Source organism: Girardinichthys multiradiatus, chromosome 14 (genome assembly GCF_021462225.1).
Source record: "Girardinichthys multiradiatus isolate DD_20200921_A chromosome 14, DD_fGirMul_XY1, whole genome shotgun sequence".
Taxonomy (NCBI): domain Eukaryota; kingdom Metazoa; phylum Chordata; class Actinopteri; order Cyprinodontiformes; family Goodeidae; genus Girardinichthys; species Girardinichthys multiradiatus.
In genome coordinates, this window is record NC_061807.1 from 25,983,869 (window position 1) to 26,003,237 (window position 19,369).

Here is a 19,369-nt window from a genome sequence, read left to right on the forward strand (position 1 = left end):
ATATGATGTCCCAGATGAGCTCAATCGGATTCAGGTCTGGGGAACGGGCGGGCCAGTCCATAGCTTCAATGTCTTCATCTTGCAGGAACTGCTGACACACTCCAGCCACATGAGGTCTAACATTGTCCTGCATTAGGAGGAACCCAGGGCCAACCGCACCAGCATATGGTCTCACAAGGGGTGTGAGGATCTCATCTCGGTACCTAATGGCAGTCAGGCTACCTCTGGCGAGCACATAGAGGGCCGTGTGGCCCTCCAAAGAAATGCCACCCCACACCATTACTGACCCACTGCCAAACCGGTCATGCTGAAGGATGTTGTGGGCAGCAGATCGCTCTCCACGGTGTCTCCAGATTCTGTCACGTCTGTCAGGTGCTCACTGTGAACCTGCTTTCATCTGTGAAGAGCACAGGGCGCCAGTGGTGAATTTGCCAATCCTGGTGTTCTCTGGCAAATGCCAAGCGTCCTGCACGGTGTTGGGCTGTGAGCACAACCCCCATTTTAGGACATCGGGCCCTCATACCATCCTCATGGAGTCGGTTTTTAACCGTTTGTGCAGACACATGCACATTTGTGGCCTGCTGGAGGTCATTTTGCAGGGCTCTGGCACTGCTCCTCCTGTTCCTCCTTGCACAAAGGCGGAGGTAGCGGTCCTGCTGCTGGGTTGTTGCCCTCCTACGGCCTCCTCCACGTCTCCTGGTGTACTGGCCTGTCTCCTGGTAGCGCCTCCAGGCTCTGGACACTACGCTGACAGACACAGCAAACCGTCTTGCCACAGCTCGCATTGATGTGCCATCCTGGATGAGCTGCACTACCTGAGCCACTTGTGTGGGTTGTAGAGTCCGTCTCATGCTGCCACGAGTGTGAAAGCACCACCAACATTCAAAAGTGACCAAAACATCAGCCAGAAAGCATAGGTACTGAGAAGTGGTCTGTGGTCCCCACCTGCAGAACCACTCCTTTATTGAGTGTCTTGCTAATCGCCAAAGATTTCCCCCTGTTGTCTATTTGCACAACAGCATGAGAAACTGATTGTCAATCAGTGTTGCTTCCTAAGTGGACAGTTTGATTTCACAGAAGTTTGATTTACTTGGAGTTATATTGTGTTGTTTAAGTGTTCCCTTAATTTTTTTGAGCAGTGTATAAAGTACTGCATTTGAAGTTACTCAGGTATTGTTACGCAGTCATTGTGTTTTTAATTATCCTAATTCTCTCTGATGCAGCATGACACTGACCATCTATTGTTTTTGAATTAGCAGAGGTGAAGTTTAAATAGATAGTTTCCGACTATAAAACGTTTGGTTTCCAATCACAAAAAGTAACATTTAATGGAGATCTGATTCTACTAACTTTTGCTCAAAACCAGGAACTATTTATTTTGTCGACAGTGTTTAATTTTATTAAATTAATTTTAATAAAAATCACTCAAATCAATCTTTAATTTTTACTTTTTCCACTTTTTCAACATGAACGTTTTTTTGAATTTTAGGTTAATCTTGGTAATCTCAAAACAATAAATCAAATAATTTATCTTTTGATTTCTTTAGTACAGCAGTCACTAAAACAAAACCCAGTGAGCAAAGTATGCACAGACTGATCCAAGAACAATAAACACACTTTATATTTTATTGTAATTATGATAAAGATTAAGTCGAGTACTTTCTTTTGCATTTCAAAACATTAAACAGTTCATGTATAGTAATGCAGAGGAAAAACAATCAATTTAAGTTTCGGATTGTTTTCTTTTTTTTAGAAATAAAGTTTTTCTTTGTAAATACTTACTTTTAATGCTTGTTTTTTTGGCAGCTTCAACCTTGACAAACATGTCAACCGGTGCAGCAACAATAAACCCTGGATCATCAACTGCCAGCATTGCACCTACAACAGATACTACCATTACATCAACAAACACCTCTACAACCACAACAACAACAAGGATCACAACTGTGGAGCAAACAGTAACAAGGCGGCTGAGTTTTAGGTCTGCTGGTGAGACCTTTTACAACTGATTTGCGAAACCCATCTTCATCAGCATTTATAAACAGAGCTGCACTTTTGAAGTCCACTGTGAGTCCTTTTCTTTGTGACATGTAACAGCCAAATGATTGCAATTGTTTTCCCAGACAAGTTATCATAAATATAAATTAATACTGACAAGCAGATCTGTTTTTTCTGAAAAATACATGTAACTAATCTTTAAGAAAAAAGAAGAAAAATGTAGACATCAAGTGGGGTATACATCTATCAATTATCATTCATTCCAAAGTTTGGCACTCAGGTTCAACAACTTGTTAAAGTGCTTCAATAAAAAAAGGAAACAACATAACTTAACAAATGCAAAAATTAGTTTTCCAACATGTATAATAATTCTGGTCTTCCTTTGCTGCTGAGTTGAGTAAATCCTGGGTGGATTGTAACAAAATGTATATTTTGGAATCTGTTAGCAGACATGCTGGTTTTGTGTGTAGAAGCTGTGTAGTGAACAGCAGAGACCGGGTTTTTGCGTTGATGCCTTTTTGTAGCCTTTGTTTAATTTCTGATTCAAATGTAGTTTTAACTGTAATGTCCTTGTCTTTTTCTCTTTTCAGCTTGAACTCTACTACAAGCAAGCATTTTCTTCATTCCGTGATTTAACTGTGATTTCATTCAGGTAATTTGTTAATGATATTCTAACTCTAAGATTTTTTTTGTCAAATGTTCTGATAATTTATATATTTGTTTTATAGCAACGGGTCAATCATCAACAACATGGACTTTCGATTTGCATCGGCATCTGTTCCTATTGGCTCCAAAATTGCAGAGGTTTCGGTCAATGCAGCTTCACAAATCACTGCTTTCAACATTGATACCACTAATATTTTCGTGGATGGAACACGTAAGCCAAAATAAATACAGATACAAAACAATTAAATGTAACCTTATAATAAAAAAATAAATAATCGAAAAGTATTAAAAAAGTGTTTTATTATTGAACAGTTTTTCTTTCTCAACATTTACAGAGGTGTCTAGTGGAGTTAAGCCATAAGATCAGTCTCATCACGGCATTCTGCATGGTCCTGTTGTTGTTGTCCTGCCAGCACTATCATCTCTGTTGATTTCTAGTGGATAATTTGCTAAAAAGGTTTTCCTAACTGGAAATTGAAAATATCTCATGAAAGGGCATTTTTTAAAATAAATAATTGTCCAAACAACATTCTCCAAGTACTATTTAGCAAGTTATTCAAATATATTATTGATACTACTTTGTTAGGATGTTATTTCTTTGACTGTAAAACACTAAATCCAGTTAATGTGGAAAACATCTTGTGTTGTTCACGATTCCCTGAAAAGAGTCATATCTATATAATACGGACTTGGGTTTATTTAAAGCTTTTCATCTCAAAGTCATGGCACTTTATGCTTATGCAAAGTTTAATTTTTGTTTTCTTTATAATTGACAATTATTTAAAATGATAATGAAGGAGTCACCTTAATGGCTACTGCAAACCTCAACAGTGTCTCTATAAATGTATTTTGTGGGATAAATTAAATGAAAGATGTGTGAATAATGAACTATATGATTATCTTGTTTTTTTTAAATCAAAACATATGTATGACAATGTTTTTGTATTCAGTATTCCAATAAATGTTACTGAAGCTTATTTCTGTCAAACTACTGGTCCTTCTCAAAATATTAGCATATTGTGATAAAGTTCATTATTTTCCATAATGTCATGATGAAAATTTAACATTCATATATTTTAGATTCATTGCACACTAACTGAAATATTTCAGGTCTTTTATTGTCTTAATACGGATGATTTTGGCATACAACTCATGAAAACCCAAAATTCCTATTTCACAAAATTAGCATATCATTAAAAGGGTCTCTAAACGAGCTATGAACCTAATCATCTGAATCAACAAGTTAACTCTAAACACCTGCAAAAGATTCCTGAGGCCTTTAAAACTCCCAGCCTGGTTCATCACTCAAAACCCCAATCATGGGTAAGACTGCCGACCTGACTGCTGTCCAGAAGGCCACTATTGACACCCTCAAGCAAGAGGGTAAGACACAGAAAGAAATTTCTGTACGAATAGGCTGTTCCCAGAGTGCTGTATCAAGGCACCTCAGTGGGAAGTCTGTGGGAAGGAAAAAGTGTGGCAGAAAACGCTGCACAACGAGAAGAGGTGACCGGACCCTGAGGAAGATTGTGGAGAAGGGCCGATTCCAGACCTTGGGGGACCTGCGGAAGCATTGGACTGAGTCTGGAGTAGAAACATCCAGAGCCACCGTGCACAGGCGTGTGCAGGAAATGGGCTACAGGTGCCGCATTCCCCAGACCTGGGCTACAGAGAAGCAGCACTGGACTGTTGCTCAGTGGTCCAAAGTACTTTTTTCGGATGAAAGCAAATTCTGCATGTCATTCAGAAATCAAGGTACCAGAGTCTGGAGGAAGACTGGGGAGAAGGAAATGCCAAAATGCCAGAAGTCCAGTGTCAAGTACCCACAGTCAGTGATGGTCCGGGGTGCCGTGTCAGCTGCTGGTGTTGGTCCACTGTGTTTTATCAAGGGCAGGGTCAATGCAGCTAGCTATCAGGAGATTTTGGACCACTTCATGCTTCCATCTGCTGAAAAGCTTTATGGAGATGAAGATTTCATTTTTCAGCACGACCTGGCACCTGCTCACAGTGCCAAAACCACTGGTAAATGGTTTACTGACCATGGTATCACTGTGCTCAATTGGCCTGCCAGCTCTCCTGACCTGAACCCCATAGAGAATCTGTGGGATATTGTGAAGAGAACGTTGAGAGACTCAAGACCCAACACTCTGGATGAGCTAAAGGCCGCTATTAAAGCATCCTGGGCCTCCATAAGACCTCAGCAGTGCCACAGGCTGATTGCCTCAATGCCACGCTGCATTGAAGCAGTAATTTCTGTCAAAGGATTCCCGACCAAGTATTGAGTGCATAACTGTTCATGATTATTTAAAGGTTGACGTTTTTTGTATTAAAAACACTTTTCTTTTATTGGTCGGATGAAATATGCTAATTTTGTGAGATAGGAATTTTGGGTTTTCATGAGCTGTATGCCAAAATCATCCGTATTAAGACAATAAAAGACCTGAAATATTTCAGTTAGTGTGCAATGAATCTAAAATATAGGAATGTTAAATTTTCACCATGACATTATGGAAAATAATGAACTTTATCACAATATGCTAATATTTTGAGAAGGACCTGTATAAAAACATTTTAAGATGAGTGTGACACATAAATTAAACATTAAATTAATATGAGATTGTTGTAATATTTAGCTTTTGGGTTCAAGATGTGTTAAAATGTATGAATAATAATGTAGATGTTTTCAATAAAATATCTCATGTAAAAACACTGTTTCTATTCAATTCTAAGAAACAAATACAGGTCCTTCTCAAAATATTAGCATATTGTGATAAAGTTCATTATTTTCCATAATGTCATGGTGAAAATTTAACATTCCTATATTTTAGATTCATTGCACACTAACTGAAATATTTCAGGTCTTTTATTGTCTTAATACGGATGATTTTGGCATACAGCTCATGAAAACCCAAAATTCCTATCTCACAAAATTAGCATATTTCATCCGACCAATAAAAGAAAAGTGTTTTTAATACAAAAAACGTCAACCTTCAAATAATCATGAACAGTTATGCACTCAATACTTGGTCGGGAATCCTTTGACAGAAATTACTGCTTCAATGCAGCGTGGCATTGAGGCAATCAGCCTGTGGCACTGCTGAGGTCTTATGGAGGCCCAGGATGCTTCGATAGCGGCCTTTAGCTCATCCAGAGTGTTGGGTCTTGAGTCTCTCAACGTTCTCTTCACAATATCCCACAGATTCTCTATGGGGTTCAGGTCAGGAGAGCTTGGCAGGCCGATTGAGCACAGTGATACCATGGTCAGTAAACCATTTACCAGTGGTTTTGGCACTGTGAGCAGGTGCCAGGTCAGTGCTGAAAAATGAAATCTTCATCTCCATAAAGCTTTTCAGCAGATGGAAGCATGAAGTGGTCCAAAATCTCCTGATAGCTAGCTGCATTGACCCTGCCCTTGATAAAACACAGTGGACCAACACCAGCAGCTGACACGGCACCCCGGACCATCACTGACTGTGGGTACTTGACACTGGACTTCTGGCATTTTGGCATTTCCTTCTCCCCAGTCTTCCTCCAGACTCTGGTACCTTGATTTCTGAATGACATGCAGAATTTGCTTTCATCCGAAAAAAGTACTTTGGACCACTGAGCAACAGTCCAGTGCTGCTTCTCTGTAGCCCATTTCCTGCACACGCCTGTGCACGGTGGCTCTGGATGTTTCTACTCCAGACTCAGTCCAATGCTTCCGCAGGTCCCCCAAGGTCTGGAATCGGCCCTTCTCCACAATCTTCCTCAGGGTCCGGTCACCTCTTCTCGTTGTGCAGCGTTTTCTGCCACACTTTTTCCTTCCCACAGACTTCCCACTGAGGTGCCTTGATACAGCACTCTGGGAACAGCCTATTCGTACAGAAATTTCTTTCTGTGTCTTACCCTCTTGCTTGAGGGTGTCAATAGTGGCCTTCTGGACAGCAGTCAGGTCGGCAGTCTTACCCATGATTGGGGTTTTGAGTGATGAACCAGGCTGGGAGTTTTAAAGGCCTCAGGAATCTTTTGCAGGTGTTTAGAGTTAACTTGTTGATTCAGATGATTAGGTTCATAGCTCGTTTAGAGACCCTTTTAATGATATGCTAATTTTGTGAGATAGGAATTTTGGGTTTTCATGAGTTGTATGCCAAAATCATCCGTATTAAGACAATAAAAGACCTGAAATATTTCAGTTAGTGTGCAATGAATCTAAAATATATGAATGTTAAATTTTCATCATGACATTATGGAAAATAATGAACTTTATCACAATATGCTAATATTTTGAGAAGGACCAGTATATCATGGGTTACTTGGTCATGTGTTTCGATAGGGAGAAAAAGCACATTTTCTTGCTTTTGCATAAAAAAAATGCACCTTATGTAGTTGGAAAAACTACTGAACTTAAATTGTTAAAATACAGTAATTGTCAATGCAGTTGCATATTTCCCTATCCACGTACTGATTAATTGATTTTTGTGACACCTAACAGTGCTAGCTTGTGTGGGTGCGGAGTAGGAACCAGGCACAGATGGGAGCCTTGGAAGAACATGATAATGAGAACAGGACAAGGAATACAGGAAGAATCACAGGCATGAGTGAAACGGGAGGGTTCAGCTGTGAGCAATGACAACAGGTGAGTTTAAAACTGAGTGGAGAAATTTCATAGAATGCAGGTGTGAGTAATCAGGACGATATTTGGATCGACTGAGGCAAGAACTAACTGACACAAAAGAACAGAGAAATAAACAGATTATGGCAAGAACAAGGAACATAGTGACCAACAGGGGAATACAGAGAACCGAAACCTAACACTCAAGGATAAATAACAAAGTTCCTCTAAAATAAATTCGGAACTTTTTTTAGTAATGCATGAGTTCCTGCTTGCCTGACATACAATTATGATACAGCACTTAGCCACTCTTCAAGATCCAAATAACAAGATAAGACATCATTAACGTAGTCCAACTGAGTACTGCTTTAAATTAGTGAGGAAACATACACCGGAAGATATCTAGTTGCCCAAACATGTCCATTATTTCAGTCAGAGAAATAGTGTATAAAGTTCTTCTTGCAGTCTGAGATGTTCTTTGTTAAAGGCTGCTATAATGAAGGTTCTTGGAGTCGGACCCAAATTTAGACAGGAGCAGCATGTCAAGTTGAATTAAAAAATAAAAAATAAATACAAAAACTTACAAGGCAGGCATGAGGAGAATGAGGCATGGGGCATGAGACAAAACAGGTGTGGGGAGGCAAGGCATGAACAGAAACAGGATAATCTGTTGAGTAACAATGAAAAACCTGGAACTTAAATACACTGATGGAGGTGATGGAACAGGTGCAGTCTGTGGAGTCAATGAGATGAAGGTGAATGGTATCAACATGATTGGATTGTGACTGTGGCAGAGAGTAGGTAATAAGCATGAATGGAGCTGAGCAGCATAAATGGGAACTATCTAACCAAAAGTAAAAAACTTTACAGATGTAACAGAAAACAAACCAAAATACATCATGAGCAGAATACAAGAAATAAGTCAGATGAATTGGCTAATAAAACACTATCCAGAGAACATAAACAATAATGAGCACAGGAAAATGTATTGGATTTGGCAAGACCTGAAAATAATAGTTAACAAATAAATGCAAACCCGAAAGAAAACAAAACCCACTCACCTGCAGATTGTGACAGGCTGCTATAGCTTCAATAACATTTTTAGACAAGGGGAGACAGATTACTTATAGTGGAGCCAAGATTTTAAACAGTTTTTTCCTCCATCTTTACACTGTCTTTATTCCGTTACATTACTTTGGCCCTTGATACTTTTTTTATCCTGTCACATCATGTCAACGTTGAGATAAAAAATCACAAAGTCTGGTTGGCTAGCCACCACCGGGTCATAGCTGGAACATCCTGTTTGCATTGAAGGCATTGGACTCAATGGTTCTGCTCTTATCTAATAGACGTTTTGCAGTACAACGTATTGGGGCTGTTGGAGTGGACTGTATCTGGTACTCTGCCATCTCTTTACAGATCAGAATATGAAGTCTGGTGTATCTTTGCAGTTAGATGACCTTCCCCTTATAAGAATAATTAAGCTAATGCTTGGCAATACATACACTTGTATTTAATTTTGTTAAAAGCATGTTAAAAAATAATGTTGTAGGTTAAGATGAAGGAAACAGCAAAATTGAATTGAAATGACGGCAAACCAAAACAATTCACTGCTTATGGTGTTGGTTGCACAGCTAAAAATTCTCACAGTGGGTTTGATCTGCCAGTGCTTGTTTGACTATAGGCAGTGAACTGAGCGGTTAGACCAGTTTTGTATCTGGACCTGCTGGCAACAAAAACCACAAAAGAGTGAAGAAATGTCAGTCAGGTTGTCATAGATTTTCGAGTGAGTTGTGTTGTTTTTCTTGAATAAAGAAAAACATATTTAGATGCCCTCTGTTTTCTATTGGTTTCCATAGAAGGTACTCCTGGTCCAGTGCTTTTAAGTTTAGCTCTCTCCTTACCTGGATGGAGCTACTGACGGAGCCATTTTTATCTTTAACTTTGTGTTTTCTTTGATTTTCTTTGTCATAGAAGGTACAAATGTGTGTCCATTAGTAGTTTCGTTTTATGTTGTCTTCTTCCATTCCTTTCAAACCTCATACCCTCAATACTGTTACTGAGCTTGGTTCAGAAGGAGAAATTGCTGTGGAATGAAGGTTTTGATGCTGTCAGCTGGGCTTTCTTAGATGGATTACTTTTTACCAGTCACCATTACGCAGTCAAATACATTTGATATATTGTTTTAGAATTTCAATCACACTGGACTGTATGGAGTATACTAAGTGTGAATCTGACCTGAATTGGTTTCTCTACAATTGTATATGAATTTTGTCTGTTTTATCATGCAAAGTGTCTGGAGATGACATTTGTTGTGGATTGGCACAATACTAATGAACTCAATGAAACAGAAAATCGAGTGGCTTCCACAAATTAAAATCTTGTAAGCCACACAAAACTGGCAAACAGCTGTGTGTACCTAATGACTAATCCTGGTGATATTTTCAGGCGACAGTTCATCACAGGGAACTAAGGATATGGCAGGTTATCAAAAAGTTAAAATTAGATTACAGTCACTATTTTTCTATCCAGATAAAAGTTTCATCTGATAGATTATATATCATTGAATTTGATCAGTTTCCTTAGTTCAGTTACATGTGAATGTAACATGGTTCTTTATTGAAAAGTACGGACTTACTGAAAAGATGGTGCTGTAGTCTACAGAGACAGAACCAGGGCCATCAAAGCACTTTGAAAGCAGACTGTCCCTGAAACTGTATCAACGAATTTCAATGGTCATTCTGTTGCTTTACTAATTTAACAGTGCGCCATTGGTTGACAACAATGAAAAATATTTGTTTTATTAAGAACCAGCATTGCCCCTTCAAGAAAGTGCTACATGAAAAGTATCTGAGGTGATATTGACAATAAGAGGTTTGAAATTCAAAGGTACACTGATGTAATTTGCTGTAGTCATCCAGGACATGACAATGATTAGTGTTTGATTAGAAGCTAACTTTTTCTCTTTGTTCTTGAAGACCTTTCTCCTCTCATAAAAATGCTTCTTCAGTTCTAAACATGGGTGGGATGTAACAAATTTAAAAATTGTAGTGATAAAAGTGTCACTAACATGGCCAATAAGATCACAAGAGCCACTGGCCTAAACCTCTAGTCAGTTAATTGTTTGGGTCCTTGTCACTGATCCAAACATTTCAGGAATGATACCTTGTGAGTCGTTTTGGTTACATGACTCATAGTTGTGACTAGCTGCAAAACCACCTAGGGTGACAAGTCAAGGCTGCACTGTATCTATTAGACAGATGAAACTTGAAGCCACTTGATTTTACATGCCCTAACACTGTGTGGCTGAGCTGCTGACATTCCCGATTAGTTCCACTTTTTATAATCCCACTAACTGTGGAATAGTTAGTAGTGATGAAATTGTAGGCCTGGACTTATTGCACATGTTGCATCCTATCATATTATCATATTATGCTGTATGCATGCATACATGTTTTACTTCAAGCACATGTGGCCAATGAAACAGTTGATCATCTTAATTCAGTGAATTGGATGGGAGAGGGAATGCTATTAGCAATATAGTGAATAATCAGTACAATACAGTCCTTTCACTTAGGCAGATCCAAATCCAGCTAAATCCAAGTACATTAAAACATTCTAATTTGAGCCTAGTCATAAACATTTGGGTAGATAATGACAGTTTGTAAAACTTAATCTATGAAACCTCACCAAAGCATGTGGTGGCAGTAGGAAGGAAAGACTCAATTTTAACAGTGCGTGTGTTGATCTTTATAAGTTGTAACAAAATGGCAAATAAAGTGACAGTTAATTGTCTAACACTGCCCATATCTAGAGTCTGAGGAAGCTTAAAACAACTGGAAATGGTTCAACCAAGGCTGGATGAAGACCCACATTTATCTTGGCAACACTCACAGTGAGGAGGATGGTGAGAGAAGTAAAGTCAACTTATGTTTCAAAAACTGCATCAAATATTTTTGTGGTTTCTTTATTGCAAAAAAAGAAACTTGTTCCTTTTCAGACATTTTCCAACATTCAACAACTGATAAAAGGTTTTTTTTTTAAAACATGGTGTGTAATGTTTTCATAGTTTTGTATTTTTAATAACTGGTTTGGGCCCATGAAATTTAAATGAAATGTTGGTTATTAAATGAGAAAGCCTCAAATTATATGTCTGACAAAAAATATACTAATGTACAGAGCGTTGTATCATTGTGTGATCATTTTGATGATGAGTAAATTAGTTTCACAACAGTTGAAACCAGGTCACGGTTTACTTGATATTGGACCCCAGAATGCAGACGAGCAGGCAGCATGATGGTAAGTGAAAAAAAAGGTTTAATTACGAAAACTCACACTCAGCAGGAGGCAGGAACAAAACAAACGGGCAGGCAAGACAGGCATGGCATGATCAAAAAGACAAGACTTGGATTGAGAGCAAGACATGAGCATGAGAGATGTTTCCGTGAAGACTAACAGAACAGGTGTGAATATATGGCGTGAAAACCAGGTGGAGTAAGGAGAGATTAACTTGAAGCAGGTGAACCGAATAAGCTTAATTAACAGAACAAAACGTGACTGGAGCAAAACAGAGACTCTTGAACACAAACTAGAAAAACATGAAGCAAAAACATAACCAGATCCGAAAACCAAACTTGACAAAACATGAACAAGACGACAAAACAAAAGCATGACCAGGAAAATAAACAGAAACATGATTCAAAACTTGAACAGTGAAAAACATAAGGAAAAAACCCAAAACTAAAAACCAAACAACCCAAAATCATGACACAGGGTAAAAAAACAAAACAAATTTCCGTGCCTCTGATTGGATATGTGAAAAAAATGCATCACTGCTAAATTGGGATTTGTAAAAACATTCTTAACTGAAAGATGTGGCTTTGCAGCTCTGCGTTTTGCTTTACAAAATAAATTAGCTTCCAGAAAATCACTCTTTTGCAGTGTGATGAACTGCATATTGTTTAAAAGCTTGTTAGGCTTGTTGCAAATCGAACAAAAGCACAAATAAGTGTGTTGTGTTTTACAAATAGCGTAACATGTTTTCAATGTCTCCTTTGCTAAGAAAACTGACCCCCAGTCACTGAAACTCCAGCATTTACAGAACTTTGTGGGTGACAAAGTTGAAATGAAGAAAACTTATTTTGACAAAGACACATTGTTTTGTCGCCGGTCCGGTATTCAATACTTGAATTTGAAAGTGTAACTGCACCAACACAGATAAGAGATAAGCATCTGATCTAGTAACTTTAATGGAATGAAGAAATGTTTTTTTTTTTTTTTTGCCAGTCCTTCCGAAAAACAATACTATTAAAATTCCCCTCTGGCATCATAATTGTAATATGCAGGTTATATAAAAAGACGAACAACAGTGTGGCAAGTCATGAGTTAAAGGAGCAGGAGAGTTATACAGAAACTCTTGAACTTGAATACTGCTTTGGGTAAGTGGATTGCTGAGTCCGTTGTTAATATTAAAGTGATAATATTTTTTATTGCTCAATTCTAATTTATCATGAGCTAAATTACTGCAAGGTTAAGCACTCTGTATTGTTTTTGCATGATGAATTATTTTTCATATTTTACATTTTCTACATCAATATTGTCTTCCATGTGTGCAGTTATTTTCAAACTTACACCTAAACAAGATAATTATGAAGAAAGTTTTTGCGTTGATAACAAATTCTAAATAGATTGTTATTTTATTTTCTTATTTCACCACCAAATACATTTATTTAGCATTTTAAGCCAAAGACAAGGTAAAAGCCTTATTACTTGTTACTCTGCGTTCTAACAATAATTTATCTTTGGTATGCTTGTCTGTTTTACAACTGTTTGCTAACTACTGAGGTGAGAAAAAATAATAAATAAATCACACCTACGGTCATCCACGTTTTTTGTACTGTGGGCAGGGAAAAAACACAATTTCAGAGCATGCAAACTGCAGACAAAAACCTCGGGTTGGGATTTAACTTGGAAATCTTGTAGTTTTGAGGCAACAGTATAAAAGGCTCACCATCTAGCCCAAACAGGACACTGGTTTATAAATCATAGCTTTAATGATGATTTTGCTAACACGCATACTACTTAGCCTGCATAAATTCATTCTTAAAATGTTTTTTGTCTCCCTCTCTCTATTTTAATTAGATTAGTGTAATGTAACTCAACATGTTGACATAACAGTTGGTTACACTGGCCATATGAAAAAAAGAATCCCCTGTTGATTCTTCTTTGATTTGGTAAAATGCAGGAAATTATTTACTAAAAACAACAGTGACACTTTAAAGGATGAAAAAAAAAAAACTACTTTTATTTCATAGTTTTCCAAAGAATAAGGAAGATGCTTATAATTCAGCTCAATCTCATTCCTATTATTACATTAGCCCATATGACCAGAAGCACTTTAGTACATCTTTACCATAACTATTAAACCGTATTGAGAACTTGTACATATCTGCATCCCAGCATGTTCCCTTAATGTGGAAAACCTTTTTATTTTTTTTGGAAAGTACTACGGATAACAAGAATATCAAGAAGACAAACAGGTTTAAAAGAGATTGGAGTCAACAGGCAAACATGACACTCCAGTTTGATTTTGATCATACCCTTCTGATTCAACATGACTTTCATAGTTTGGCAATCAAGACTGATTCATAGTTTTAGCATTAGCTTTTTTTTTTAAAGAGTACTGCATGTAAGATCAGCTATCATTGTTGATAACCCACAATCCTTCACGCTGCTTGAACTGAAACTAACAAAGTAAAATTAATAGATCACGTCAATGCTCGTATATTTTAATACAATTAACATTTTTCTTTTTCTGCACTGATTTTTCTCTTCAGAACAAATTTGAATTAGAATCTAAAAAAGTATGTCACCATAGAATCACAAATGAATATAAGGTTAGTGTCAGTTCCAGAAATATAGAATTTCACAACTTAAAAATATATGATCTTTTTGCTGCTTTGTCTCATTTTGGGATGAATAATGGAATATATTGAAATGCTTTGGAGATGTAAAATCTAAACAACAGTCTTAACAAATTCATTAAAATATTAAGCCCTGCAGGAAAAAACATAGATTTGAATGATCCCTGTTTTAAACCAGTTGATTGTGTGATTTATATGTGATCTTACTAATGTACAACTAGACAAGAGCAGCTTGCTCTTAATCAGTTACATTATTCATTCATTCATTCATTCATTCGATTGATTTTTGACAAACTCTTGCTATATCATTCACTACTGTATGTGTCACTACGGTATGTATCAATACTAAAGTAGCAATTAATAATATGTATATTTAAGCAAACCATTTAGTCCATAAAGATTTTTGAATGTCTTTTTTGTGCTGCTTTAGTTTCATGTTTGCCATTGTGTGTCCACAAATCGGATTAACACTGAATCAGGAAGAGAACACGACTTACACTGCACTTAGAATACCTAAAGGTTCAAGGTTACTTTATTTATACCCGTAGGTAGATTTGTTTTAGAGTGGTTTAAAACATATACATACCCACATTCACTGTAAAAAGTCAACATATCCAGAAGCAGGGATGCTCAAAGTGCTTGAGGCTCCACAAGTCAAACACAGCAGGACACATAAGAGAGCCACACTTTAAAATTAAAAACCAGACTGTAAAAATTAATAAAAGAACAAATAAAAATGTGATCAACGTTTCCTTAAAAGAAATATAAAACCCATCAAAAAAACATTGATAAAATTGGAAGTATGTTTAAAATCTGAGACACAAGTATTTACTTCACTCTCTGTGTCCAGTCTAATTCAAAAATCTAAAATTGAACCAGCCAGATTGTTACTTAAGACAAACTTTGCAAGGGGCCTCTTGTTTAAAATGTGAGGTTGGATTGTATTAAAAGCCGAGGAAAACTCTACACATAAAAGTCCTGCGTGTGTCCCATTAGAATTCAGGTGTTTAAAAAGCAGGTTTAGCAGAGTGAGGGTTGCATCTTCTACACCTCTGTGAGGCCTGTAGGCAAACTGGATGGGGTCTAAAAAAGACATCCAACAGACAATCACAGTTCATAGTTTAATTAGGTTATTGCCTATAATGAAGATTCAGCTATTTATTTTCATCTTACAAACAATTATCTCTGAGCCATTAACAGTTTATTTCTTTACATTGCAGAATCAAGATCGAAAAAACATGGGGGTTAAAAAAATATTACCATTCCTACTAATGCTAACAGGTAAGTTTGAGTTTATTGGATGTGGTGTCCGCGGTAAAAAGTTTCTATCCTCAAAGGCTGGTGTCCTTTATGTTTTAGATGTGTTTGAGATAAAACAGAGATTATTCAAACATATTAGCAAGGGATTTCAATATTCTGTTGGTGTAGAGTGATTACCTATTCTATTCATTAAGTAGGAATTCTAAACAGAACGACAGCTGGACAATCCACAGCTACCGCCGTTCCAACTACAACAACTGCCCTTCCAACCACAACCACAGCTGTTTCAACCACAACAGCTGCGCTGACAACAACAACAGCTGTTCCAACTACAAAAACTGTCCTTCCAACCACAACCACAGCTGAGCACATCACAACAACAGCTGCTCAAACTACAACCACAGCTGCTCCAACCACAACTACCGCCGTTCCAACTACAACAACTGTCCTTCCAACTACAACCACGGCTGCTCCAACAACAACAGCTGCTCTGACGACAACTATTGCTTTTCCAACTACAACAACTGTCCTTCCAACCACAACCACAGCGGCTCCAACCACAACAACTGCCCTTCCAACCACAACCACTGCTGATCCAACCACAACAGCTGCTCTGACAACAACTACAGCTGTTCCAACTACAACAACTGTACTTCCAACCACAACCACAGCTGTGCTTACCACAACCATGGCTGCTCAAACTACAACCACAGCTGCTCCAACCACAACTACAGCTGCTCCTATCACAACCACTGCTGCTCCGACCACAACCACTGCTGCTCCGACCACAACCAGTGCTTCTCTGACCACAACCACAGCTGCTCCAACCACAACAACAGTTGCTCCGACTACAACCACAGCGGCTCCAACCACAACAACTGTCCTTCCAACCACAACCACATCTGCTCCAACCACAACAACTGCTCCTTCCACAACCCCAGCTGCTCCAACCACAACTACAGCCGTTCCAACTACAACAACTGTCCTTCCAACAACAACCACAGCTGCTCCAACCACAACAACAGCTGCTCCAACCACAACAGCTGCTCTGACAACAACTACAGCTGTTCCAACCACAACAACTGTACTTCCAACGACAACCACATCTGCTCCAACCACAACCACAGCTGGTCCAACCACAACTACAGATGTTCCGACTACAACCACAGGAGCTCCAACAACAACAGCTGTTCCTCCGACCACAACCACAGCTGGTCCATCCACAACTACAGCTGTTCCAACCACAACAACTGTCCTTCCAACCACAACCACAGCTGCCCCAACCACAACAACAGCTGCTCCGACTACAACCACAGCTGCTCCAACCACAACTACAGCTGTTCCAACCACAACTACAGCTGTTCCAACCACAACAACAGCTGTTCCTACCACAACCACAGCTGCTCCTACCACAACCATTGCTGCTCCGACCACAACCACAGCTGGTCCAACCACAACTACAGATGTTCCGACTACAACCACAGGAGCTCCAACAACAACAGCTGTTCCTCCGACCACAACCACAGCTGGTCCAACCACAACTACAGCTGTTCCAACCACAACAACTGTCCTTCCAACCACAACCACAGCTGCCCCAACCACAACAACAGCTGCTCCGACTACAACCACAGCTGCTCCAACCACTACTACAGATGTTCCAACCACAACAACTGTCCTTCCAACCACAGCAGCTCAAACCACAACTACAGCTGTTCCAACCACAACTACAGCTGTTCCAACCACAACAAGAGCTGTTCCTACCACAACCACAGCTGCTCCTATCACAACCACTGCTGCTCCGACCACAACCACTGCTGCTCCGACCACAACCAGTGCTTCTCTGACCACAACCACAGCTGCTCCAACCACAACAACAGTTGCTCCAACCACAACCACATCTGCTCCAACCACAACAACAACTGCTCCTTCCACAACCCCAGCTGCTCCAACCACAACTACAGCCGTTCCAACTACAACAACTGTCCTTCCAACAACAACCACAGCTGCTCCAACCACAACAACAGCTGCTCCAACCACAACAGCTGCTCTGACAACAACTACAGCTGTTCCAACCACAACAACTGTCCTTCCAACGACAACCACATCTGCTCCAACCACAACCACAGCTGGTCCAACCACAACTACAGATGTTCCGACTACAACCACAGGAGCTCCAACAACAACAGCTGTTCCTCCGACCACAACCACAGCTGGTCCAACCACAACCACAGCTGTTCCAACCACAACAACTGTCCTTCCAACCACAACCACAGCTACCCCAACCACAACAACAGCTGCTCCGACTACAACCACAGCTGCTCCAACCACAACTACAGATGTTCCAACCACAACAACTGTCCTTCCAACCACAGCTGTTCAAACTACAAACACAGCAGCTCCAACCACAACTACAGCTGTTCCAACCACAACTACAGCTGTTCCAACCACAACAACAGCTGTTCCTACCACAACCACAGCTGCTCCTACCACAACCACTGCTGCTCCGACCACAACCACTGCTGCTCCGACCACAACCAGTGCTTCTCTGACCACAACCACAGCTGCTCCAACCACAACAACAGTTGCTCCGACTACAACCACAGCGGCTCCAACCACAACAACTGTCCTTCCAACGACAACCACATCTGCTCCAACCACAACCACAGCTGGTCCAACCACAACCACAGCTGTTCCAACCACAACAACTGTCCTTCCAACCACAACCACAGCTGCCCCAACCACAACAACAGCTGCTCCGACTACAACCACAGCTGCTCCAACCACAACTACAGCTGTTCCAACCACAACAACTGTCCTTCCAACCACAACCACAGCTGCCCCAACCACAACAACAGTTGCTCCGACTACAACCACAGCGGCTCCAACCACAACAACTGTCCTTCCAACCACAACCACATCTGCTCCAACCACAACAACTGCTCCTTCCACAACCCCAGCTGCTCCAACCACAACTACCGCCGTTCCAACTACAACAACTGTCCTTCCAACAACAACCACAGCTGCTCCAACCACAACAACAGCTGCTCCAACCACAACAGCTGCTCTGACAACAACTACAGCTGTTCCAACCACAACAACTGTCCTTCCAACGACAACCACATCTGCTCCAACCACAACCACAGCTGGTCCAACCACAACTACAGATGTTCCGACTACAACCACAGGAGCTCCAACAACAACAGCTGTTCCTCCGACCACAACCACAACTGGTCCAACCACAACTACAGCTGTTCCAACCACAACAACTCTCCTTCCAACCACAACCACAGTTGCCCCAACCACAACAACAGCTGCTCCGACTACAACCACAGCTGCTCCAACCACAACTACAGATGTTCCAACCACAACAACTGTCCTTCCAACCACAGCTGTTCAAACTACAACCACAGCAGCTCCGACCACAACCACAGCAGCTCCAACCACAACTACAGCTGTTCCAACCACAACTACAGCTGTTCCAACCACAACAACAGCTGCTCCTACCACAACCACAGCTGCTCCTACCACAACCACTGCTGCTCCGACCACAACCACTGCTGCTCCGACCACAACCAGTGCTTCTCTGACCACAACCACAGCTGCTCCAACCACAACAACAGTTGCTCCGACTACAACCACAGCTGCTCCAACCACAACTACAGATGTTCCAACCACAACAACTGTCCTTCCAACCACAGCTGTTCAAACTACAAACACAGCAGCTCCAACCACAACTACAGCTGTTCCAACCACAACTACAGCTGTTCCAACCACAACAACAGCTGTTCCTACCACAACCACAGCTGCTCCTACCACAACAGCTGTTCCTCCGACCACAACCACAGCTGGTCCAACCACAACTACAGCTGTTCCAACCACAACAACTCTCCTTCCAACCACAACCACAGTTGCCCCAACCACAACAACA

At 40.1% G+C, this 19,369-nt stretch overlaps 1 long non-coding RNA gene across 1 annotated transcript; it reads left to right on the plus strand.

Annotated features, from left to right (window-relative positions):
• The first annotated feature begins 1,871 nt into the window (after nt 1–1,871).
• On the plus strand, nt 1,872–3,339 carry LOC124880241. The gene is made up of 4 exons (XR_007041270.1): nt 1,872–2,067; nt 2,589–2,650; nt 2,727–2,875; nt 3,000–3,339. It is a non-coding gene; the product is annotated as an uncharacterized LOC124880241 (long non-coding RNA).
• The last annotated feature ends 16,030 nt before the right edge of the window (nt 3,340–19,369 follow it).